The sequence below is a fragment of the Eleutherodactylus coqui genome, chromosome 4 (genome assembly GCF_035609145.1).
Source record: "Eleutherodactylus coqui strain aEleCoq1 chromosome 4, aEleCoq1.hap1, whole genome shotgun sequence".
Classification (NCBI taxonomy): Eukaryota; Metazoa; Chordata; class Amphibia; order Anura; family Eleutherodactylidae; genus Eleutherodactylus; species Eleutherodactylus coqui.
In genome coordinates this window covers 182,991,362-183,017,115 of record NC_089840.1, presented here as the reverse complement: position 1 = coordinate 183,017,115, position 25,754 = coordinate 182,991,362, and the positions used below count along the sequence as shown (strand labels likewise).

Below are 25,754 nucleotides of genomic sequence, written 5' to 3'. Positions count from 1 at the left end.
GATGTGGACGCGGCCGAGGACGCGGAGGGCCAAGTGAGGGTGTGGGCACAGGCCGAGCCAGTGCGGTGGCCAGGGGTAGAGGCAGGGCCAGACCGAATAATCCACCAACTGTTTCCCAAAGCGCCCCCTCGCGCCATGCCACCCTGCAGAGGTCAAGGTGCTCTACGGTGTGGCAGTTTTTCACAGAGACGCCTGACGACCGACGAACAGTGGTGTGCAACCTTTGTCGCGCCAAGATCAGCTGGGGGGGCACCACCAACAGCATGCGCAGGCATATGATGGCCAAGCACCCCACAAGGTGGGACGATGCCCGTTCACCGCCTCCGGTTTGCACCACTGCCTCTCCCCCTGTGCCCCAACCTGCCACTGAGATCCAACCCCCCTCTGAGGACACAGGCACTACCGTCTCCTGGCCTGCACCCACACCCTCACGTCCGCTGTCCTCGGCCCCATCCAGCAATGTCTCTCAGCGCAGCGTCCAGACGTCGCTAGTGCCACAGTTTGAGCGCAAGCGCAAGTACGACGCCACGCACCCGCACGCTCAAGCGTTAAACGTGCACATTGCAAAATTGATCAGCCTAGAGATGCTGCCGTATAGACTTGTGGAAACGGAGGCTTTCAAAAGCATGATGGCGGCGGCTGCCCCGCGCTACTCGGTTCCCAGTCGCCACTACTTTTCCCGATGTGCCGTCCCAGCCCTGCACGACCACGTCTCCCGCAACATTGTACGCGCCCTCACCAATGCGGTTACTGCCAAGGTCCACTTAACAACAGACACGTGGACAAGCACAGGCGGGCAGGGCCACTATATCTCCCTGACGGCACATTGGGTGAATTTAGTGGAGGCTGGGACAGAGTCAGAGCCTGGGACCGCTCACGTCCTACCCACCCCCCGAATTGCGTGCCCCAGCTCGGTGGTGGTATCTGCGGGGGTGTATGCTTCCTCCACTAAACCACCCTCCTCCTCCTCCTACGCAACCTCTGTCTCGCAATCAAGATGTGTCAGCAGCAGCACGTCGCCAGCAGTCGGTGTCACGCGGCGTGGCAGCACAGCGGTGGGCAAGCGTCAGCAGGCCGTGCTGAAACTACTCAGCTTAGGAGAGAAGAGGCACACGGCCCACGAACTGCTGCAGGGTCTGACAGAGCAGACCAACCACTGGCTTGCGCCGCTGAGCCTCCAACCGGGCATGGTCGTGTGTGACAACGGCCGTAAGCTGGTGGCGGCTCTGCAGCTCGGCAGCCTCATGCACGTGCCATGCCTGGCCCATGTCTTTAATTTGGTGGTTCAGCGCTTTCTGAAAAGCTACCCCCACTTGTCATAACTGCTTGGAAAGGTGCGCCAGCTCTGCGCACATTTCCGCAAATCCCACACGCACGCTGCCACCCTGCGGACACTGCAACATAGGTTTAATCTGCCAGTGCACCGACTGCTGTGCGACGTGCCCACACAGTGGAACTCTACGCTCCACATGTTGGCCAGACTCTATGAGCAGCGTAGAGCTATAGTGGAATACCAACTCCAACTTGCGCGGCGCAGTGGGAGTCAGCCTCCTCAATTATTTACAGAAGAGTGGCCCTGGTTGGCAGCCATCTGCCAGGTCCTTGGAAAATTTGAGGAGTCTACCCAGGTGGTGAGCGGCGATGCTGCAATCATTAGCGTCACCATTCCTCTGCTATGCATCTTGAGAAGTTCCCTGCAAAGCATAAAGGCAGACGCTTTGCGCTCGGAAACAGAGCCGGGGGAAGACAGTATGTCGCTGGATAGTCAGAGCACCCGCCTGTCTATATCTCAGCGCGTTGAGGAGGAGGAGGAGGAGCATGAGGAGGATGAGGAGGAGGGGGAAGAGACAGCTTGGCCCACTGGTGAGGGTACACATGCTGCTGGGCTGTCATCCTTTCAGCGTGTATGGCCTGAGGAGGAGGAAGAGGAGGAGGAGGATCCTGAAAGTGATCTTCCTAGTGAAGACAGCCATGTGTTGCGTACAGGTACCCTGGCACACATGGCTGACTTCATGTTAGGATGCCTTTCTCGTGACCCTCGCGTTACACGCATTCTGGCCACTACGGATTACTGGGTGTACACACTGCTCGACCCACGCTATAAGGAGAACCTTCCCACTCTCATTCCCGAAGAGGAAAGGGGTTCGAGAGTGTTGCTATACCACAGGGCGCTGGTGGACAAACTGATGGTAAACTTCCCATCCGACAGCGCTACTGGCAGAAGGCGCAGTTCCGAGGGCCAGGTAGCAGGGGAGGCGCAGAGATCAGGCAGCATGTACAGCGCAGGCAGGGGAACATTCTCCAAGGCCTTTGCCAGCTTTATGGCTCCCCAGCAAGACTGTGTCACCGCTCCCCAGTCAAGGCTGAGTCGGCGGGAGCACTGTAAAAGGATGGTGAGGGAGTACGTAGCCGATCGCACGACCGTCCTCCGTGACGCCTCTGCCCCCTACAACTACTGGGTGTCGAAGCTGGACACGTGGCCTGAACTCGCGCTGTATGCCCTGGAGGTGCTTGCTTGTCCTGCGGCTAGCGTCTTGTCAGAGAGTGTGTTTAGTGTGGCTGGGGGAATCATCACGGATAAGCGTACCCACCTGTCAAACGACAGTGCCGACAGGCTTACACTCATCAAGATGAACAAAGCCTGGATTTCCCCAGACTTCTCTTCTCCACCAGCGGACAGCAGCGATACGTAAGCAATACGTAGGCTGCACCCGCGGATGGAAGCTACGTTCTCTCCCACCATCAAAAACGGGGACATTTCTGCTTCATCAATCTGTGTATAATATTCCTCCTCCTCCTCCTGCTCCTCCTCCTGAAACCTCACGTAATCACGCTGAACGGGCAATTTTTGTTAGGGCCACAAGGCTCACTCATAATTTTTCTAAACAATTTTTATATGTTTCAATGCTCTTAAAAGCGTTGAAACTTTAACTTGAACCAATTTTTCGTTAAACTGGGCTGCCTCCAGGCCTAGTTACCACTTAAAGGGGTTGTCCCGCGCCGAAACGTTTTTTGTTTTTTTTTTAACCCCCCCCCCCCCCCCCCCCCCGTTCGGCGCGAGACAACCCCGATGCAGGGGTTAAAAAAACAACCCGCACAGCGCTTACCTGAATCCCGGCGGTCCGGCGTCTTCATACTCACCTGCTGAAGATGGCCGCCGGGATCCTCTGTCTCCGTGGACCGCAGGGCTTCTGTGCGGTCCATTGCCGATTCCAGCCTCCTGATTGGCTGGAATCGGCACGTGACGGGGCGGAGCTACACGGAGCCGGCATTCTGCACGAGCGGCCCCATAGAAGACTGCAGAAGACCCGGACTGCGCAAGCGCGGCTAATTTGGCCATCGGAGGGCGAAAATTAGTCGGCACCATGAAGACGGGGACGCTAGCAACGGAGCAGGTAAGTATAAAACTTTTTATAACTTCTGTATGGCTCATAATTAATGCACAATGTACATTACAAAGTGCACTAATATGGCCATACAGAAGTGTATAGACCCACTAGCTGCCGCGGGACAACCCCTTTAAGCCACATTAACCAAAGCGATTAATGGGTTTCACCTGCCATCTTGGTTGGGCATGGCCAATTTTTTGGATGTACATTAGTACTGTTGATACAGCAATTTTGGTGGGCCCTCGCCTACAGTGTAATCAAATGAATTTTTAGCCCACCTGCATTACAGCTGACGTTACATCCGCTGTGTTGGGCAATGCAATGGGATATTTTTGTGTATCGCCGGTGGGTTCCAGGGAGCCACCCATGCTGTAGGTGCACACGGAGTTTAACCTACATCTGTCCACTTGTAAAGAACCCCAGTCTGACTGGGGCATGCAGTGTGGGCCGAAGCCCACCTGTATTAAGCACGACATTACTACCTCAGCTGTGTTGGGCAATGCAATGGGATATTTCTATGTACCGCCGGTGGCTTCCTGGCACCCACCCATGCTGTGGGTCCACAGGGAATTATAAATGCATCTGTTTCCACTTGTAAAGAACCCCAGTCTGACTGGGGCATGCAGTGTGGGCCGAAGCCCACCTGCATTAAGCACGACATTACTACCTCAGCTGTGTTGGGCAATGCAATGGGATATTTTTATGTACCGCCGGTGGGTTCCAGGGAGCCACCCATGCTGTGGGTCCACAGGGACTTCACAACAGGGAGTTGTACCTGCCTGTGTCTATGAATTAAAAACCGCGGTCTGACTGGGGCATGCAGACACCTTGACAGAATGAATAGTGTGTGGCACATAGGTTCCCCATTGCTATGCCCACGTGTGCAGCTCCTGATGGCGGTGGCACAGGATTATATTTCTCATTGCTTCTGTACAGCATTGTGGGCTATCGCCCAGCCCCTTTTAAAGAGGGTCGCTGCCTAGCCATGCCAACCCTCTGCAGTGTGTGCCTGCGGTTCCTCGTCATGGCAGACGCACTTCTAAATAGACATGAGGGTGGTGTGGCATGAGGGCAGCTGAAGGCTGCGCAGGGACACTTTGGTGTGCGCTGTGGGGGGGAGGGGGGGGGGTTGGGCAGCATGTAACCCAGGAGAAGTGGCAGTGGAGTGTCATGCAGGCAGTGATTGTGCTTTGTTGGAGGTAGTGTGGTGCTTAGCTAAGGTATGCTATGCTAATGAGGGCTTTTCAGAACTAAAAGTTTTTGGGAGGGGGGGGGGGCCCACTCTTGCCGCTATTGTGGCTTAATAGTGGGACCTGTGAACTTGAGATGCAGCCCAACATGTAGCCCCTCGCCTGCCCTATCCGTTGCTGTGTCGTTCCCATCACTTTCTTAAATTGCCCAGATTTTCACACAAGGAAACCTTAGCGAGCATCGGCGAAATACAAAAATGCTCGGGTCGCCCATTGACTTCAATGGGGTTCGTTACTCGAAACGAACCCTCGAGCATCGCGAAAAGTTCGTCCCGAATAACGAGCACCCGAGCATTTTGGTGCTCGCTCATCTCTATTTACTTCCTAAGCCACAATTTTGGGTCACTTTAGTAAATAGTGTAATTAACTGGATGACAAAATGATGTGGTGAAAAGTGGGTGAAAGAAAGTGAGAGAGATTTGTGTGTTTCTTTGAAAAACTCTATCCAGATGTTGCCCTTGGTCACATTTGAACCTATAGCTCCAGAAGTGCTAATAACATAGCCATCACTCGTATCTGTTCTGCTCCATAGAAGGGGAAGAACAACAAATTTAAATCTACAACTCCAGCACTGCAACCTACAACTGCAGTGCTAAGACCTGAGCCACCACAACCAGGCTTTCTACTCCAGAGCAGGGGTAGAATACAAAGAATAAAGACAAAGTGAACATAAAAACACCATCCAGCTGTTGCGTTTTGACAGATCTGAACCTAGAACTCCAGCATTGCAAGGCATATGTACATATGTCATAGTGCAGAGGGATTAGCCCTATTCTCATTTTCACAAGGAAAGACTAGAAGCAATGGGATAAAACTGAAAGGGAGGAGACACAAATTAGATATTAGACAGTAAAGGGGATCAATGAGTGGAACAGGTTACCACGGGAGGTGGTGAGTTCTCCTTCAATAGAGAACAGAACTGCTTGTGGTTAAAGGAAACACCATTTCATTAAAAAAAGGCAAACATATTATTTTGCTGCGCAAACTACAAATTTATGGAACATGTTGTCAAATAATTTAGTGATGAAGTATGGATAGATGTAAGAATGGATTAGATCTTCCTCGATAAGCACAAAATACAGGGTTACTGGTAATAGTGAAGAATGTTGATCCAGGGATGTGTTTTTTGCACTTTATAGCTCTATGAAAATTCTGTTATCTTTTTTTTTACTTCTTCTGAATCAATTAAGATTTGTAAGTATAAATACATGAACATGATAGTCTTCAGTCTTTTTTAACAAACTATATAAAAAACAAAAATGTTTGCACATGTCTCATAAAATGAAAGACTCTTTTGCCCTCTGCACGTGCAGCATTTATACATAGCAGGTTTGTCAGATATGTTATATCTGCACAGGTTTTTACACTAATGATTACCATTTAAGCACATATATAAATAAAAATTAATCTCCATGTGATAATGAATCAGATTTAATCTCTGTCAGCATATATTTAAGCATCTTGTAAATGTATCTGTGACCAGCCATATTTGGAATGTACCCTGATTCCAGCTCCACTATATAAACAGATCAGTCTTAAAACCACCATCATTGGAAAAACAAAACTCCTATTATTTACCTTCTCTGGAGATAGAGAACATCTTTTCTAGAACTCAATCATGTCTGGAATCAAAGGAGGACCATGCGGGAAAAAAATCATATACCAAGATCCTTGCAAGAATCCATGCAACCCCTGCCAAAAAGTCCCTATCTGCGTAGATCCATGCCAAGACTGTAAGTTACTATTTTAGAGACCTAAAGACATACATATGGGGTAGATCGATAGAGTAGAAAGAGACAAACTAACATTAAACATGAAACTGGAGGAAATAAAAGAGTTGAGGCAGTTTTGTACCTATATAAAAACAAGTAGATGTTAACAACCTGTGCCCACAGTACGTGGTGATCCTTTAATGATTTTATGATCAGTAGCATAAGGTATTTATCTAGTTTTCAATGTTACTACTAAACAAATGTGTTTCCGATGACAGAATGTAGTACTTTTCATTTTTTTTTGTAAAACACAAGGGAGAGAAAATTTGAAGAACAAATTGTAATATTTAAGGTTTTTTTGGTCATGATTTTGCTTTTTCTATTATTTCTTATGACTAATGTAAGAAAAAATATTTACATCACATCAGGAAAAGAAAAACACTACACTTGTTTATTTTGTTTTATTGTTAGTAAAAAAAATATACAAATTATATAAAATATATATAAGTTTTCCTTGACACTTTTTACTGATATAATGTTCCAGCGGTTCCTAAACTCAAGGCCCAGCGATAATCAGCCAACATTTTTTTCTTTCTCCACTTGCCCCGGTAACATTTTTCTATAGGATATGTCTTGATGGAAGATTTCTCTTGAGGGAAAGAAGTGTAGATGCAGATGTAGAGGATATAGTTTTATAGGATTTGAGAAGATTCTTTGTAGTCATCAGATTTTTTTCCTAAAAAAGTTTTGCACTTTATAATTGATGCTAAAATGCATGTTAAGAGTGTATTACCATTATTATTGCAGATTTCTCCAGACTGCGTTAATCACTCAATTTCAAAATGGGCTTACTAATCAGCATGATAAATGTATTCACCACAACTATTTAAGTATAAGAAGAACAAGATTTTGTTGACCAGTGTAACTCTTTACTTTTTAGCATGTAAAGCAGGACTTCAAAATCAGGGATTTCACCATCATCATGGTCATCACTACTATCTTCACAAACAAGGTAATAATGCAATACAAGTTTGAAACTAATTAATGCTGAATATATAACAAGTACATATATAAAATGTATGTAAGAAGTAACCAAGCAAAAAGGAGGACTTCTTTAAGAAATCCATCAATCCATCCAGCTGCATATTCTTGTATTCTGTGTATTCTTCTGTTTTTATTGACTAGCAACTTGACCACACTCTATGGTACTGCAGGTAATGGGGCAGATTTATGCCAACTATCATAATGAAAAGCTGTCATTGTTGCCCATAGCAAACAATCATATCTCAACTTTTATTTTGTATTCTGCACTTGAAAATGAAAGCTGGGCTGTGATTGGTTGCTATTAGCAAGAAGGACAGTTTTTCTTTTTGACAGTTGTCATGATGTCTGCCCCATTAATAGCAGGACACAGATTTGTTAGAGTGCTGGTCATGTGACCTGGAGGCTAGAAGAAAAGTGGAGAATACAGGACTTGGAGTAGACAGGCTACAGAACTGAATTTTTCACAATGGAGGCCTCTTTCCTACTTGCCACATACAGGACTTCTGGCACATCACAAAACCTTTGCAATTGTGCCACCCCCAGGCATTCTGTCATGTTTAATCAAGCTGAACTGACGAAGGAGCTTGACCCTGAAATGTGTGCTCACTTGCTGGTTCTCCATGTTGTTAAATAAAAAAGAAGTGCTTTCACTATTGCATCTTGGACCTTTAGCTTTCAACTGGCTTAGAGTGTTGCTCCTTCACCACCAGTATTTTACTACATTCTCTTTCGCTATACTTACGCCCACCTTGGTGGAGCGTTATCTGGTTGGCAGCACCTCCATCATTTGAAACGCTTTTTACTCCATAATTATTTCACCACTCTCACTGGGTCTTGCTCCACCCTCCTTTTTTTTATCTTTGCTGCTTTCATTAACCCCCTAGTGACTGGCCTATCGTGTTTTTACGTCCTGCAGATGCAGGGCGTGTATGAAGGGAGATTGCGCAGTGATCTCTCTTCATAAATCCCAGGTGCCAGCTGTTTCTTACATCTGACACTCGGCGGCAACAGATACGTTGATGGATAAATGAAGGAATTATTATTTGAAAAAAAAAGGGCTGAGGAAAAACGAAAATGGAAAAAGCTAGGTCACTAAGGGGTTAATAGAGTTGACCAGTATTAACAAAAAACATTCGGTTTGTTTTCCAGAAACAGAAACACCTCTGTCAATTGATTGAGTGATTTTTCTTTCACAGCAGTGCTACAAGTTTGAAAAATCATTACATGCCCTAATTAGGGGTGATTCATTGTAAGGAATCACCCATTATTTCCTATGATGTATTTAAAAAAATTGCATTACACACGCATGCCATGCGATCTGCAGTCAACCGCAATGCAATTTTTACCAATGAAACTATTGGAAGCACTTGCGCTTTTTCATACAATGCAAGTGCAAGTGAAAAATGCAAAGTGAAAATCAAAAGTACGTAAATGTGATGCGTTTAAGCAAAAATGCATTGAGCTCTTACCCAGAATTGGAAGTTTTAGGGCTCCCTCACACTCGCGAAAGGAAGTCATGATTGTGCTCTGAATGGAGCAAGATCACATACTTTGGTGAGCGGATCCACCCTCCTTACTAAACTTTTCCCCCTGCTGGCCCTGTTCACATCAGCACAGGATACATCCGCACCATGTTTGAACAGGCGGGGAACTCTAATGAATAGGCGAGCCAGCTTAATTAGTCACTGATGTTAGTATTTAACACTGCAAACTCGGGCAGTTATGAGCGTGATTTTGTGCACACGTGCACGCATTTGCGCACCCTCATAGACTCCTACTGAGCCTCCTATGTGCAAATGTGCACAAAAATAGAGCATGTTGCTTAATTTTGACGGCATCAAAAATGTACATAGAATGTCGACTAGTGTGAGTGAACCCATTCAAACCTGTGGGTTGGAATGGTTATGGCACGCAAAATCACCCATGTGAAGGAGCCCTAAGAGTGTGATATTGGTCTGAGTTTCTTGGACCAACATCGCAATCGGCTGTGTGAATACACCCTCTGCAGATAAATGACAAGTATGGCGCTGTTTCTGGAAGAAAAAGCAGATATTTTGGTTTCTAATCTTAGACCTATGATAAATAAGTTACTGTATTATAAAAACCTAATCATTCATGATAATAGTATTCAGACACAAGTCCATTGTGTAGGACCAACATTTTAAATTTCAAAATTCCTAACAATAAGCTCAGATTGGTACTCTGTTGGGTGTTGAACATGTATTAGTTTATTTTATGGAAAATTGAAGTATACACAGTACAGCCATGCAAATATTAGTTAATGAAGAAGCCTTTGAGTGTCCAAGAAATATATTTGACTTTTGCAATATTTATCATTTACAAATGCACAGATGTAGCAAACGTTATCACAACGTGTTAAAGTGTTGATTTACCTACAGTCTACAACAATGCTGTAAATTGAGTGATCACTATGCGCCAGTCATATTAATGATTGCTACATCTGTAAGATCATTGATATTACGTCTTAATGGCTTGAATTACTTTTTTAGTTAGTGTGTACTTTATCTTGCTTCTTATAACTAACATAAAAATCCAGATCATAGTAACATAGCATGTTAGGCTGAAAGAGGACAATGTCCATCTAGCTCCACTTGTTTTACCCCCTCCTTGTTGATCTAGAGGAAGGCAAAAAAATAGAGATGAGTGAGCACCAAAATGCTCGGGTGCTCGTTACTCGGGACGAAATCTTCGCGATGCTCGAGGGTTCGTTTCGAATAACGAACCCCATTGAAGTCAATGGGCGACCCGAGCATTTTTGTATTTCGCCGATGCTCGCTAAGGTTTCCATTTGTGAAAATCTGGGCAATTCAAGAAAGTGATGGGAACGACACAGCAACGGATAGGGCAGGCGAGGGGCTACATGTTGGGCTGCATCTCAAGTTCCCAGGTCCCACTATTAAGCCACAATAGCGGCAAGAGTGCCCCCCTCCCAACAGTTTTTACTTCTGAAAAGCGCTCATTAGCAATGCATGCCTTAGCTAAGCACCACACTACCTCCAACAAAGCACAATCACTGCCTGCATGACACTCCGCTGCCACTTCTCCTGGGTTACATGCTGCCCAACCCCCCCCCCTCCCCCCCGGCACGACCCAGTGTCCACAGCGCACACCCAATTGTCCCTGCGCAGCCTTCAGCTGCCCTCATGCCATGCCACCATCATGTCTATTTATAAGTGCATCTGCCATGAGGAGGAACCGCAGGCACACACTGCAGAGGGTTGGCACGGCTAGGCAGCGACCCTCTTTAAAAGGGGCAGGACGATAGCCCACAATGCTGTACAGAAGCAATGAAAAATATAATCCTGTGCCACCACCATCAGGAGCTGCACACGTAGGCATTGCACTGGGGAACCTATGTGCCACACACTATTCATTCTGTCAAGGTGTCTGCATGCCCCAGTCAGACCGCGTTTTTTTATAAATAGTCACAGGCAGGTACAACTCCGCAATGGGAATTCCGTGTGCACCCACAGCATGGGTGGCTCCCTGGAACCCACCGGCTGTACATAAATGTATCCCATTGCAGTGCCCTGGACAGCAGAGCTAATATCAGATTAAATGCAGGTGGGCTTCGGCCCACACTGCATGCCCCAACCTGAACGGGGTTTTTAATTCATAGACACAGGCAGGTACAACTCCCTATTGTGAAGTCCCTATGGACCGACAGCATGGGTTGGTGCCAGGAAGCCACCGGCGGCACATAAATATATCCCATTGCATTGCCCATCACAGCTGAGGTAATGTCATGTTTAATGCAGGTGGGCTTCGGCCCACACTGCATGCCCCAGTCAGACTGGGGTTTTTTAGAAGTGGACACATGCAGTTACAACTCCATGGGGACCGACAGCATGGGTGGGTGCCAGGAAGCCACCGGCGGTACATAAATATATCCCATTGCATTGCCCATCACAGCTGAGGTAATGTCATGTTTAATGCAGGTGTGCAAAAAATTAATTGGATTACACTGTAGGCGAGGGCCCCAAAAAATTGGTGTACCAACAGTACTAATGTACCTCAGAAAAATTGCCCATGCCCAACCAAGAGGGCAGCTGAAACCCATTAATCTCTTTTGTTAATGTGGCTTAATTTGTAACTAGGCCTGGAGGCAGCCCAGTTAAAAAAATAATTGGTTCAGGTGCACGTTTCAACGCTTTAATGAGCATTGAAACGTATAAAAATTGTTTACAAAAATTATATGACTGAGCCTTGTGGGCCTAAGAAAAATTGCTCGTTCGGCGTGATTACGTGAGGTATCAGGAGGAGGAGCAGGAGGAGGAGGATGAATATTATACACAGATTGATGAAGCTAAAAGGTCCACGTTTTTGATGGTGATAGAAAACAATGCTTCCATCCGCGGGTGCAGCCTATGTATTGTTTAGGTATCGCTGTTGTCCGCTGGTGGAGAAGAGAAGTCTGGTGAAATGCAGGCTTTGTTCATCTTGATGAGTGTAAGCCTGTCGGCACTGTCAGTTGACAGGCGGGTACGCTTATCCGTGATGATTCCCCCAGCCGCACTAAACACCCTCTCTGACAAGACGCTAGCCGCAGGACAAGCAAGCACCTCCAAGGCATAGAGCGCGAGTTCAGGCCACGTGTCCAGCTTCGACACCCAGTAGTTGTAGGGGGCAGAGGCATCACGGAGGACGGTCGTGCGATCGGCTACGTACTCCCTCACCATCCATTACCAGTGCTCCCGCCGACTCAGCCTTGACTGGGGAGCGGAGACACAGTCTTGCTGGGGAGCCAGAAAGCTGTCAAAGGCCTTAGAGAGTGTTCCCCTGCCTGTGCTGTACATGCTGCCTGATCTCCGCGCCTCCCCTGCTACCTGGCCCTCGGAACTGCGCCTTCTGCCACTAGCGCTGTCGGATGGAAATTTTACCATCAGCTTGTCCGCCAGGGTCCTGTGGTATAGCATCACTCTCGAACCCCTTTCCTCTTCGGGTATGAGAGTGAAAAGGTTCTCCTTATACCGTGGGTCGAGCAGTGTGTACACCCAGTAATCCGTAGTGGCCAGAATGCGTGTAATGCGAGGGTCACGAGAAAGGCATCCTAACATGAAGTCAGCCATGTGTGCCAGGGTACCTGTACACAACACATGGCTGTCCTCACTAGGAAGATCACTTTCAGGATCCTCCTCCTCCTCCTCCTCCTCCTCCTCAGGCCATACACGCTGAAAGGATGACAGGCAAGCAGCATGGGTACCCTCAGCAGTGGGCCAAGCTGTCTCTTCCCCCTCCTCCTCATCCTCCTCATGCTCCTCAACGCGCTGAGATATAGACAGGAGGGTGCTCTGACTATCCAGCGACATACTGTCTTCCCCCGCCTCTGTTTCCGAGCGCAAAGCGTCTGCCTTTATGCTTTGCAGGGAACTTCTCAAGAGGCATAGCAGAGGAATGGTGACGCTAATGATTGCAGCATCGCCGCTCACCATCTGGGTAGACTCCTCAAATTTTCCAAGGACCTGGCAGATGTCTGCCAACCAGGCCCACTCTTCTGTAAAGAATTGAGGGGGCTGACTCCCACTGCGCCACCCATGTTGGAGTTGGTATTCTACTATAGCTCTACGCTGCTCATAGAGCCTGGCCAACATGTGGAGCGTAGAGTTCCACCATGTGGGCACGTTGCACAGCAGTCGGTGCACTGGCAGATGAAACCGATGTTGCAGGGTGCGCAGGGTGGCAGCATCCGTGTGGGACTTGCGGAACTGTGCGCAGAGCCGGTGCACCTTTCCGAGCAGGTCTGACAAGCGTGGGTAGCTTTTCAGAAACCGCTGAACCACCAAATTAAAGACGTGGGCCAGGCATGGCACGTGCGTGAGGCTGCTGAGCTGCAGAGCCGCCACCAGGTTACGGCCGTTGTCACACACGACCATGCCCGGTTGGCTCAGCGGCGCAAGCCAGCGGTCGGTCTGCTCTGTTAGACCCTGCAGCAGTTCGTGGGCCGTGTGCCTCTTATCTCCTAAGCTGAGTAGTTTCAGCACGGCCTGCTGATGCTTGCCCACCGCTGTGCTGCCACGCCGCGCGACACCGACTGCTGCCGACGTGCTGCTGCTCACACATCTTGATTGCGAGACAGAGGTTGCGGAGGAGGAGGAGGAGGGTGGTTTAGTGGAGGAAGCATACACCGCCGCAGATACCACCACCGAGCTGGGGCCCGTAATTCTGGGGGTGGGTAGGACGTGAGCGGTCCCAGGCTCTGACTCTGTCCCAGCCTCCACTAAATTCACCCAATGTGCCGTCAGGGAGATATAGTGGCCCTTCCCGCCTGTGCTTGTCCACGTGTCCGTTGTTAAATCGACCTTGGCAGTAACCGCGTTGGTGAGGGCGCGTAGAATGTTGCGGGAGATGTGGTCGAGCAGGGCTGGGACGGCAGATCGGGAAAAGTGGTGGCGACTGGGAACTGAGTAGTGCGGGGCCGCCGCCGCCATCATACCTTTGAAAGCCTCCGTTTCCACAAGCCTATACGGCAGCATCTCCAGGCTGATAAATTTGACTATGTGCACGTTTAACGCTTGAGCGTGCGGGTGCGTGGCGGCGTACTTGCGCTTGCGCTCCAACACTTGCGCTAGCGACGGCTGGACGGTGCACTGAGAGACATTGGTGGATGGGGCCGAGGACAGCGGAGGTGAGGGCGTGGGTGCAGGCCGGGAGACGGTAGTGCCTGTGTCCTGAGAGGGGGGTTGGATCTCAGTGGCAGGTTGAGGCACAGGGGTGCAAACCAGAGGCGGTGAACGCCTTCGTCCCACCTTGTGGGGTGCTTGGCCATGATATGTCTGCGCATGCTAGTGGTGGTGAGGCTGGTGGTGGTGGCTCCCCGGCTGATCTTGGCACGACACAGGTTGCACACCACTGTTCGTCGGTCGTCTGCACTCTCAGTGAAAAACTGCCAGACCTTTGAGCACCTCGGCCTCTGCAGGGTGGCATGGCGCGAGGGGGCGCTTTGGGAAACAGTTGGTGGATTATTCGGTCTGGCCCTACCTCTACCCCTAGCCACCGCACTGCCTCTTCCAACCTGCCCTGCTGCTGCCCTTGCCTCCCCCTCTGAAGACCTGTCCTCAGTAGGCGTAGCAAACCAGGTGGGGTCAGTCACCTCATCGTCCTGCTGCTCTTCCTCCGAATCCTCTGTGCGCTCCTCCCTTGGACTTACTCCAATTACTACTACCTGAGTGATAGACAACTGTGTCTCATCGTCATCGTCCTCCTTACCCACTGAAAGCTCTTCAGACAGTTGCCGGAAGTCCCCAGCCTCATCCCCCGGACGCCGGGAACTTTCCAAAGGTTGGGCATCGGTCACGACAAACTCCTCCAGTGGGAGAGGATTCGGAACCATTGCTGCCCATTCTGGGCAGGGGCCCGAGAACAGTTCCTGGGAGTCTGCCTGCTCCTCAGAATGTGTCATTGTAATGGAGTGAGGAGGCTGGGAGGAAGGAGGAGCAGCAGCCAGAGGATTCAGAGTTGCAGCTGTGGACGGCGCAGAACTCTGGGTGGTCGATAGATTGCTGGATGCACTTTCTGCCATCCACGACAGGACCTGCTCACACTGCTCATTTTCTAATAAAGGTCTACCGCGTGGACCCATTAATTGTGAGATGAATGTGGGGACGCCAGAAACGTAACTCTCTCCTAATCCCGCAGCAGTTGGCTGCAATACACCTGGAACAGGAGCTCGGCCTGTGCCCAAACCCTGACTTGGGCGTCCACGTCCTCGCCCGCGTCCACGTCCTCTAGGCCTACCCCTACCTCTCAGCATGGTGTATTACCAGTAGTGCAGAAACAGAACGCTGTAATTAAATGTGCCACTTATTGGCCTGTGGTTGGAGGCTGACTTCGCTTACGGAACGCACAGCAGAGCCAGGAAAGAATTTTGCGCAAGCCTGCTGTAACACTTAGCTGGCTGCGTATGAATTAGGACAACTACCCCCAGCTAAGACGCAGTACACTCAGGACGGTCACAGGCAGCCCAAATAGATTTTTTTTCCCAAATTTTTTTGGAAAAGACCACTGCCTATATAGACTGTATATGTCTTCTGTCCCTGCCTCACCACTACTGGCCCTGGACTATGTAAAATTACTGCAGACTGTTTCACTGTGGACAGGAATACAGCGGTGATGTGACGGTCAACGCAGAGCCAGGAAAGAATTTTGCGCAAGCCTGCTGTAACACTTAGCTGGCTGCGTATGAATTAGGACAACTACCCCCAGCAGAGACGCAGTACACTCAGGACGGTCACAGGCAGCCCAAATAGATTTTTTTCCCAAATTTTTTTGGAAAAGACCACTGCCTATATAGACTGTATATGTCTTCTGTCCCTGCCTCACCACTACTGGCCCTGGACTATGTAAAATTACTGCAGACTGTTTCACTGTGGACAGGAATACAGCGGTGATGTGACAGTCAACGCAGAGCCAGGAAAGAATTTTGCGCAAGCCTGCTGTAACACTTAGCTGGCTGCGTATGAATTAGGACAACTACCCCCAGCAGAGACGCAGTACACTCAGGACGGTCACAGGCAGCCCAAATAGATTTTTTTCCCCAAATTTTTTTGGAAAAGACCACTGCCTATATAGACTGTATATCTCTTCTGTCCCTGCCTCACCACTACTGGCCCTGGACTATGTAAAATTACTGCAGACTGTTTCACTGTGGACAGGAATACAGCGGTGATGTGACGGTCAACGCAGAGCCAGGAAAGAATTTTGTGCAAGCCTGCAGTAACACTTAGCTGGCTGCGTATGAATTAGGACAACTACCCCCAGCAGAGACGCAGTACACTCAGGACGGTCACAGGCAGCCCAAATAGAGTTTATTTCCCAAATTTTTTTGGAAAAGACCACTGCCTATATAGACTGTATATGTCTTCTGTCCCTGCCTCACCACTACTGGCCCTGGACTATGTAAAATTACTGCAGGACGCAATGCTCTGCACGGCCGATATACAAAAAAAAAGAAATGTGCAACACTGCAAAAAGCAGCCTCCACACTACTGCACACGGTTAGATGTGGCCCTAAGAAGGACCGTTGGGGTTCTTGAAGCCTAAAATAACTCCTAACACTCTCCCTATAGCAACTCCAGCAAGACAGCACTTTCCCTGATCTATGTCAGAATGCATCTGTGGCGAGCCGCGGGAGGGGCCGATTTATATACTCTGGTGACACCTGATCTCGCCAGCCACTCACTGCAGGGGGGTGGTATAGGGCTTGAACGTTGCAGGGGGAAGTTGTAATGCCTTCTCTGCCTTTCTATTGGCCAGAAAAGCGTGCTAACGTCTCAGAGATGAAAGTGAAAGTAACTCGAACATCGCGTGGTGCTCGTTTCCAATAACGAGCATCTCGAATACGCTAATACTCGAACGAGCATCAAGCTCGGACGAGTACGTTCGCTCATCTCTACAAAAAAACAATAAGAAGACAGAAGCCAATTTAGCCCATTTTGGAGGAAAAAATATCTTCCCAACTCCATAATGGCAGTCACAATAATCCCGGATTAACGTTTGAAAGTTCCTACCTGACTCTAAGACCCAGATCAACAACCCCTCTGGCTATTTAATGTCTATATCCTGTAATATAGTGCTCTTAAAAGATGTCTAGTCCTCTCTTAAACTCCTCTTATCAATTTTGTTATCACTAAGTCCTCAGTCAGGGAGTTCAACAATCTCAATGCTCTTACAGTAAAAAAAAACCCTTCTGTGTTGGTGATGAAACCTTCTTTCCTCAAAACGTAGAAGATTCCCTCTTGTTACCATCACAGTCCTGGGTATAAACAGTTCATAAGAAAGATCCTTGTATTGTCCCCTAACGTATTTATACATACCGTAGTTATTTGATCGCCCCTTAGTCGTCTTTTTTCCAGGGTAAATAATCCCAATTTTGATAGCCTCTCTGGGTATTCCAGTCCTCTCATTCCATTTATTAATTTAGTTGTCCTTCTTTGAACCCCCTCAAGCACGGCAACATCTTTCCTGAGCACCGATGTCCAGAACTGTACACAGTATTCCATGTGAGGCCTGACAAGTGCCTTATATAATAAAAGCAAGATTATGATTCTACTAGTTTGAACATAAATGGGGAAAGGAGTGAGAAAATAATGACAGATGCCTAGATATATTATTTTGGTGCCATATTTAACATGTGATCTCTTCCTGGGCAGATCTCTGCAACCCCTGCTGTCTTGATCCCTGCCAAGACCAAGGAAGCTACTGCTGTAATAAATGAAGATATTATTCATCATAGTGCATTCTAGGATGTCTTTCTACTTGCCGACAAGTTCTAATATATATCCATCTTAATTGACTGAACTTCCTTAATCTCAGCCTCTTTAACTGTTTGAAATTCATATTGCTATTAAATAAAATATACATTGCATCTGTACTGTTTGTATTATTTGTTCACAGCAGATCAGTAGTGAAAAATAAATTCTTAACCATGGGTACGACATGTTCGCATAGAACAGTGCAGGGAGAAGTACCATTGCCATGCCGTACTGGAAGTTAGTTATAGTGCTGTTCACTGCTATAGAAAAATTGCTGTAACCCCATGAAAATAATCACATTTCCATTGCCATTGTTATGGTGCCACTCTCTGCCACACCATGTGAATACACCCTATCTGACATATGTCGATAATTCAATAAGTGTAACAGCCATGAGTAACAACTTTTTCAGCCTCTATTGCACAAAAAACATGGCTGACTTAGAAGGGCGATTTGGCAGCTGTAAGTAATGGCCAAAAACACGTTAGGCTGGTTTCACATCTACATCCGGACCTAAAGCTGGAGGTTCCATTGCATTTCCGTCTGCAAATACTGGAAGAAAAAGTGCTGCATGCATTGCTTTTTCTTCCGTCCCAAAACCGGGCAGGTCGGTGGAAATCAGGCAGACCCCATTATAGTAATGGGGTCAGCCCAATGCTGCTCAGTACTGTTCAGAGACGGAACTGTTCGGCTGCAGGGACTCCCCTTTCCTGCTCAGAGAACAGAGCAGTAAAGTGGAATCTCCAGCATAAGTGTGAAAACATCCTTAGGGCTTACTGTCTCTTTGTTCCAATTTTGGACCAGAGAACCCAAATTAAAATGGGATTAAAAGCTTCTTTTTTTTCCTCCATTGAATTAAAAAATTTTTAAAAATAGAACGCTTTAATTTTGCTTCCATTCCAGAAAAAAAATAGAAACTTAATGAAGCAAATTAAAAAAAATCTAGATAGGAAAGGTGTTTATTTTTTATGTTTATGCACAACTAGTTATAAGTATAAATTGTGCAGCTAATATCTTCTTATCCTGTCCCCATTTCTGATGTTTCTCCTCACCGCTATTTTCGATGATGGCCACCGAATTCCTGCTGACATCTTGAAACTACAGTTACTACAATAGCCTGCTTTGTATTTCCTTCCTTTATCTGTCCCCACTATGTGATGCCCTGCTATTAATAGGTCAGCAATCCGGTTCTAAGAGCTTAATAGAGAAAACAGCTGTCTCTGCTTGTTCCTACTGAGTTAGGCCAACCAGTAAGTGCCAGTAGAAGGTGATGGTTTAAAGAAATACATAACCCTGGAATGGAAGGAGACTGAAAGTTTTCCCTTTTTCTGTGTGATTGTAATGTTGATAAGTAAGTGATTACAATATTAGAGCAAAAGGATCATTTATTGTGGAAAACTGACCCCTTGTAAGGAATCCCTAGTGCCCTGTTGTACCACCTCTAGCTTAGATACAAGATGTGATACAGGGGGCATGGCGGCTCTAGTACCCTGTAGTACAGCCTTTAGCTTAGATTCAAGATGTGATACAGGCATGGAGACATTAGTACCCTGTAGTACCACCTTTAGCTTAGATACAAGATGCAATACAGGCATGGAGATAATAGTACCCTGTAATACCGCCTTTAGCTCAGATACAAGATGCGATACAGGCATGGAGACACAAGTACCCTGTAGTACCACCTTTAGCCTAGAAACAAGATGTGATACTACATGGTACTAGTGTCTCCATGCCTGTAACACCTTGAGCTTAGATACAAGATGCGATACAGGCATGGAGACACTGGTATCCTGTAGTACTGCCTTTAGCTTAGATACAAGATGTGATACAGGCATGGAGACACTAGTGTAGTGGCCCGGTGGGGTGTGGGGTGGTCCTCCAGGGTAGCCACACAGGGACCAGTCCTGAAACACCCAGCTATGTGCTCCTAGGGAGATATAGAGAGTGCCGAACTTCTGAAAGACCCTGTCTTTCCCCTTTTCTTCACCGGCTTAACCTAACTGTTTGGCAACAGCTGGCTGCTGTTTGTCATGCAATCCCTGATTTGTAGAGGGGAAAGAGTAAGAACCAAGAGTGGGAAAATAAGCATGGTGAGGCAGCTGTTGGGAGGGGTTTGGAGAGAAAGTCTGAGAGAGAAGACAGGAAGTGAAGGGGGAGTTGGAGCAAGTGGTGAGGAAATTGTCATCGGAGTAGGACATAAGAGGAGGTGCACAGCAGTGTGGCAGAGGATCAACGTTATCTGGAGTAGGAAGAAAGCATTAACAAGCTCCCAAATCAAGCACATTGTGGAGGAGAAAGACTGGGATCCACCTACACAGAAGTGAGTTTCACAAGCCTCTGTTAAAAGTAAAGCCATGGTAAGTGAAAGAGGCCCACTTCTAAAATGACTTGACCAACTGCATAGTAATCTTCAAGGAATCATCCCTCAGATAACTAGGGAATTCTTACTGAGTAACCATTGAATGCAAAGAGAGAGAGAGAGCGTTGACATTTAACCTGTATTGTACTGAATGGAAACTTAAAGCAACGTTGCTGTAAATGCAAAGCAATACCTGTGTCATTACTTATGAACTGCACATGTTGTTTTGAATGTTACAAAAAGCTGAAGTAAACTGAGTACCTCCAGTGTGCAATCAAAGCTACCAGGACTTGTGTCAATTATTTCTTCAATAACCCTTTGAGTCCATTTAGGAAGAGGTACTGTGCCACTATGCACAACCAAGCCAGGCCCTCTGCCACCACTACAGGGACAGATCGCAGAGCCACCCATGACATCCATCATGTTTACCTGTAGTCTCCCCCACATTGGCGCATCTCCGCTTGGATGCTGCACTAGTACCCTGTAGTACCACCTCTAGCTTGGATACAAGATGTGATATGGGTGGGCATGGAGGCTCTAGTATCCTGTTTTACTACCTCTAGCTTGAATATAAGATGTTATACAGGTAGGCATGGAGGCTCTGGTACCCTGTTTTACTGCCTCTAGCTTGAGTATAAGATATCATATGGGCAGGCATGGAGGCTATAGTACCCTGTTGTACCACCTCTAGTTTGGATAGAAGATGTGATACAGGCAGGCATGGAAACTTTAATACCCGGTTAGACTGCCTCCAGCTTTAATGCAAGATATGATACGGGTGGGCATGGAGGCTCTAGTACCCTCTTGTACTACCTCTAGCTTGGATACAAGATGTGATACAAGCGGGCATGGAGGCTCTAGTACCCTGTTGTACCGCCTCTAGCTTGGATACAAGATGTGATATAGATGGGTATGGAGGCATACAGGTTCTGTATGGTATCCTGTTGCATATAGTTCCACATTTGCTGTAACTGAGCCTCTAGATTGTGCAAACTCATGGGCTGTTGAAGTTGGTGTTCCAGATGGTCCCATACATGTTACTGGTGATAAATCTTGAAAAATGGAAGTGTGACAATGTTGTAGAGGCATTCCTGTGACACCCTTGTGTGTCACAGGAATGCTGTTTAGTATTAGGGTACTCGCTTGAGTATTAGGGTACTCGAGAGGCTCATTACTCGAGACGAGCACCACGAGGTACTCGAGTCAATTCCATTTCCTTCCCTGCATGTTTTGCGCCATTTTCTGGCCAATAGACATGCAGGGAAGGCATTACAACTTCCTCCTGTGACGTGCCAGCCCTATCCCACCCCCCTGCAGTGAGTGGCTGGTGAGATCAAGTGACTGCCGAGTACTTAAAGCGGTCCCGCCCGCGGCTCGCCTCAGACACACACTGGCAGAGATTAGGGAAGGTGCTGTTGCTCATTCAGGCATAGTGTTAGCGTCTTCAAGAACCCCAACGGCCCTTCTTAGGGCCACATCAGACCGTGTGCATTACTGTTGTGGCTGCTGGGAGCAGTTTTGCACAATTTTTTTGTTTTCATCTTGGGCTATGCAGACTATTGCGTTGTCAGTCTGCAGCCAATTATACAGAGTATAGGGGCAGTACTGGTCAGGCAGGGACAGTGGTAGTGTAGAATCCTGTCAACAAGTACTCTAACGGTCCTTCTTAGGGCCACATCTGACCGTGTGAATTACTGTTGTGGCTGCTGGGAGCAGTTTTGCACCAAATTTTTTTTTTTTCATCTAAGGCTCTGCAGGCTATTACAGCTATAGCGTTCTCAGTCTGCAGTCAATTATACAGAGTATAGGGGCAGTACTGGTCAGGCAGGGACAGTGGTAGTGTACAATCCTGTCAACAAGTACCCCAACGGTCCTTCTTAGGGCTACCTCTGACCGTGTGCATTACTGTTGTCGCTGCTGGGAGCAGTTTTGCTTTTATTTTTTTTCATCTTGGGCTATGCAGACTATTGCGTTGTCAGTCTGCAGCCAATTATACAGAGTATAGGGGCAGTACTGGTCAGGCAGGGACAGTGGTAGTGTACAATCCTGTCAACAAGTACCCCAACGGTCCTTCTTAGGGCTACCTTTGACCGTGTGCATTACTGTTGTGGCAGGTGGGAGCAGTTTTGCACTTTTCTTTTTTTTTTTTTTTTTCATCTTGGGCTCTGCAGACTATTGCTTTCTCAGTCTGCAGCCAATTATACAGAGTATAGGGGCAGTACTGGTCAGGCAGGGACAGTGGTAGTGTAGAATCCTGTCAACAAGTACCCCAAAAAAGCTCCTCCTCAGGGCTACCTGTGAGCGTGTGCATTACTGTTGTAGTGGCTCACTATCAGCCAGCTAGGCCTTTCTGCAGCCCAGCGTATAATTTTTTCGGCCTACAGTGTGCGTTACATAACCGCTGTGACCCTCCAAGTGCAGGCCAATAATTGCCTAATTTTTTACACTGCTCTGTGTGTCCCGTCAACTTCACGCACAGCGTACGCCCACAGCCGCTGATAGAGGGAAAGACATATACATGCTATCTAGGTGGCTGTTTTAAAAAAAAAAAAAAAAAAAACTGAACAAAACACTCCTCCTTAGGGCTACCTGTGAGAGTGTGCATTACTGTTGTAGTGGCTCACTATTAGCCAGCTAGGCCTTTCTGCAGCCCAGCGTATAATTTTTTCGGCCTACAGTGTGCGTTACATGACCGCTGTGACCCTCCAAATGCAAGCCAATAATTGCCTAATTTTTTACATAGCTTTGTGCGTCCCGTCAACTTCATGCACAGCGTACACCCACAGCCGCTGATAGAGGGAAATACATATACACGCTATCTAGGCGGTTGGATTTCCCCAGACTTCTCTTCTCCACCAGCGGAGAGCAGCGGAACCTAAGGATTCTTTTTGCTGCTACCGCAGATAAAAGCACTCTTTTGTATCACCGGGAAAACGGCGCATTTATCTTTATTTGTCAATCTGTCTCTGACATTAGTCCTCCTCCTGCTACTCCTCCTCCAGAAACAACATGTCATCGCGCTGAACGGGCAAATTTTTCTGCATCCCAAAAGACTCATCTACATCTACCAATGTTTTTACAATTTTTCTAAGTTTCAAAAGTATTGAGACTGTTACATGAACCAATTTTTTCAACAGGGCTGCCTCCAGGCTCTGTTACAAATTAAGCAACAGTGAGCTGTATCTTTAAAAAAATGTTTATGGGTTTCACCTGCCCTCTCGGTTGAAAAATTTTTCATAGGTACACTTGCACTCTTGGTACACTAATTTTCCGGGCCCACGCCTACACTCTTATCCAACTAATTTTTCCGGCCTTCGCCTACGCTCATGGTAACCCAATGTTTCAAAGGTTGGCCTATACTATTACTACAGAAATTTTACTGGGGTCTGCCTGCCTGCCTATACTTCTGCTACGAGAAAGTTACAGCGGTCTGCCTACACTGCTGCCACTTAAATGTTAGAGAGGTCTGCCTATACTGCTGCCACGTAAATGTTACAGGGGTCTGCCAATACTGCTGCCACAAGGAATGTTACTGGGGTCTGCGTATACTTCTGCCACGTAAATTTTACAGGGGTTTGCCTATACTGCTGCCACAAGGATGTTACTGGGGTCTGCCTTTACTGCTGCCACTTACATTTTACAGGGGTTTGCCCATACTGCTGCCACAAGGATGTTACTTGGGTCAGCGTATACTTCTGCCACGTAAATTTTACAGGGGTTTGCCTATACTGCTGCCACAAGGATGTTACTGGGGTCTGCCTATACTTCTGCTACAGAAATGTTACTGGGATCTGTCCATAGTGTTACTACAGAAATGTTACAGGGGTCTGCCTATACTGCTGCCACGTAAATGTTACAGGGGTCTGCCTATACTGCTGCTACATAAATGTTACTGGGGTCTGCCTATACTGTTACTACAGATATGTTACTCGGCTCTGTCTATTCTGTTACTACAGAAATGTTACTGGAGTTTGTCTATACTGTTACTACTGAAATGTTACAAATACTGGGCTCTGCCTATACTGCTGCTACTGAAATGTTACAGCGGTCTGCATATACTGCTACTACACAAATGTTACTAGGGGGTCTGTGTATACTTCTGCTACTAAAATGTTACTGGGGTCTGCCTATACTTCTGGCACGTAAATGTTACAGGGGTCTGCCTATACTTCTGCTAATGAAATGTTACTGGGGTCTCCCTAGACTTCTGCAACCTTTGCTACAGGAATATTACAGGGGTCTGTGTAAACTATTGGTGCACTAAGTCTTCCCATCGCAGTGTTCTACCTATCTGGCCAAAAAAAAAAACAGACTGACTAGGGCATGGACTGTGGGCCACAGCCAACATGTATTCCATCTCACGTTACCTCAGCTATTCGGGGCATTGCAATGGGATTTCTTTCTGTACCGTCTGTGTGTTCCTGCTTGCCACCCATGCTGCGGGTGCACACAGACTTGCCATAGCGGAGCTGTACCTGCCTGGCGCTTTTAAAAATAACCCTGAATGTCTAGGGCATGGCGTGTAGGCCGCAGCCAACATGTATTTCCTCTCATGTAACCTCAGCTATCCGGGGCACTGCAATGGGATTTCTTTCTGTACCGTCTGTGTGTTCCTGCTAGCCACCCATGCTGCGGGTGCACACAGACTTGCCATAGCGGAGTTGTACCTGCCTGGCACTTTAAAGAAAAAACCCAGACTGACTAGGGCATGACGTGTGGGCCGCAGCCAACATGTATTCCCTCTCACGTAACCTCAGCTATCCGGGGCACTGCAATGGGATTTCTTTCTGTACCGTCTGTGTGTTCCTGCTAGCCACCCATGCTGCGGGTGCACACAGACTTGCCATAGCGGAGTTGTACCTGTCTGTCCCCAAAACACTGACAGACTTGGGTAGGGTGCAGACTGCAGATGGTTTACCCCTTGCGTTGTCGATGAGGTATCCGACACCCAAACAGAATGAGTAGTGTGTGGACACATGGAGTCCCCATTGCTATGTCACTCGCAGCACCTTGGGCCACTCAGGGTGTTTGCTGGGACAGAGGCTGCCCCAGGGCCCACTCACATACTTCCCACACCAAGTATTCCTGCATTGTGGAGATGTGTAGAAGTGCTGGGCTGGCAGTGGACTCCGCTTTATGCCCACGTTTGCAGCTCCTGACGGAGGTGGCAAAGGATTGGAATGAAGATGGAACGTCAATCTATCATCAATGGAGGTAAAAATCATATGTCATGATAACCCACGCCCCTAACCCTTCCCTTGACCACACCTTCTGCCCCACTTTGGGGCTCCACGAGAAACTTTTGTTTCAAAAGAGCTCCATGGCTGAAAAAGTTTGGGAACCACTGAATTATACACTTTTTAACATTTTGTGGCAATTTTTACAGCTGTACAGATTTTATACTATAGACACAATTATGTATGCTTCAGAGCAATGCATTTGTGTTGTGAACAAGGTGGACTTGCATACGTATCGGGGCATAGTGCTAGATTTTTTGCACACTTAGGACCTGTTCACAAGCACACGCAAAAACATCCCTGCCCTGATTTGAAAGGCAATTTAGCGTAATTAGCTTCAGATGTGTTCTTCTTTCAACTGAATTGTCCAGCATATTGCACATTTGCGTGGATTTGCACAACCACCATAAATTTCTCTGGGGGCCTTTGCTTTGCAATACACAAAAAAGGAGCAGCTCCTATTTTTTGCATGGATAACATTAATAGGTTCTA

At 47.4% G+C, this 25,754-nt stretch overlaps 1 long non-coding RNA gene across 1 annotated transcript; it reads left to right on the top strand.

Annotated features, from left to right (window-relative positions):
* Nucleotides 1-6,226: 6,226 nt before the first annotated feature.
* On the top strand, nucleotides 6,227-17,677 carry LOC136624804 (uncharacterized). The gene is made up of 3 exons (XR_010792433.1): nucleotides 6,227-6,372; nucleotides 7,292-7,363; nucleotides 17,565-17,677. It is a non-coding gene; the product is annotated as an uncharacterized lncRNA (long non-coding RNA).
* Nucleotides 17,678-25,754: the final 8,077 nt, after the last annotated feature.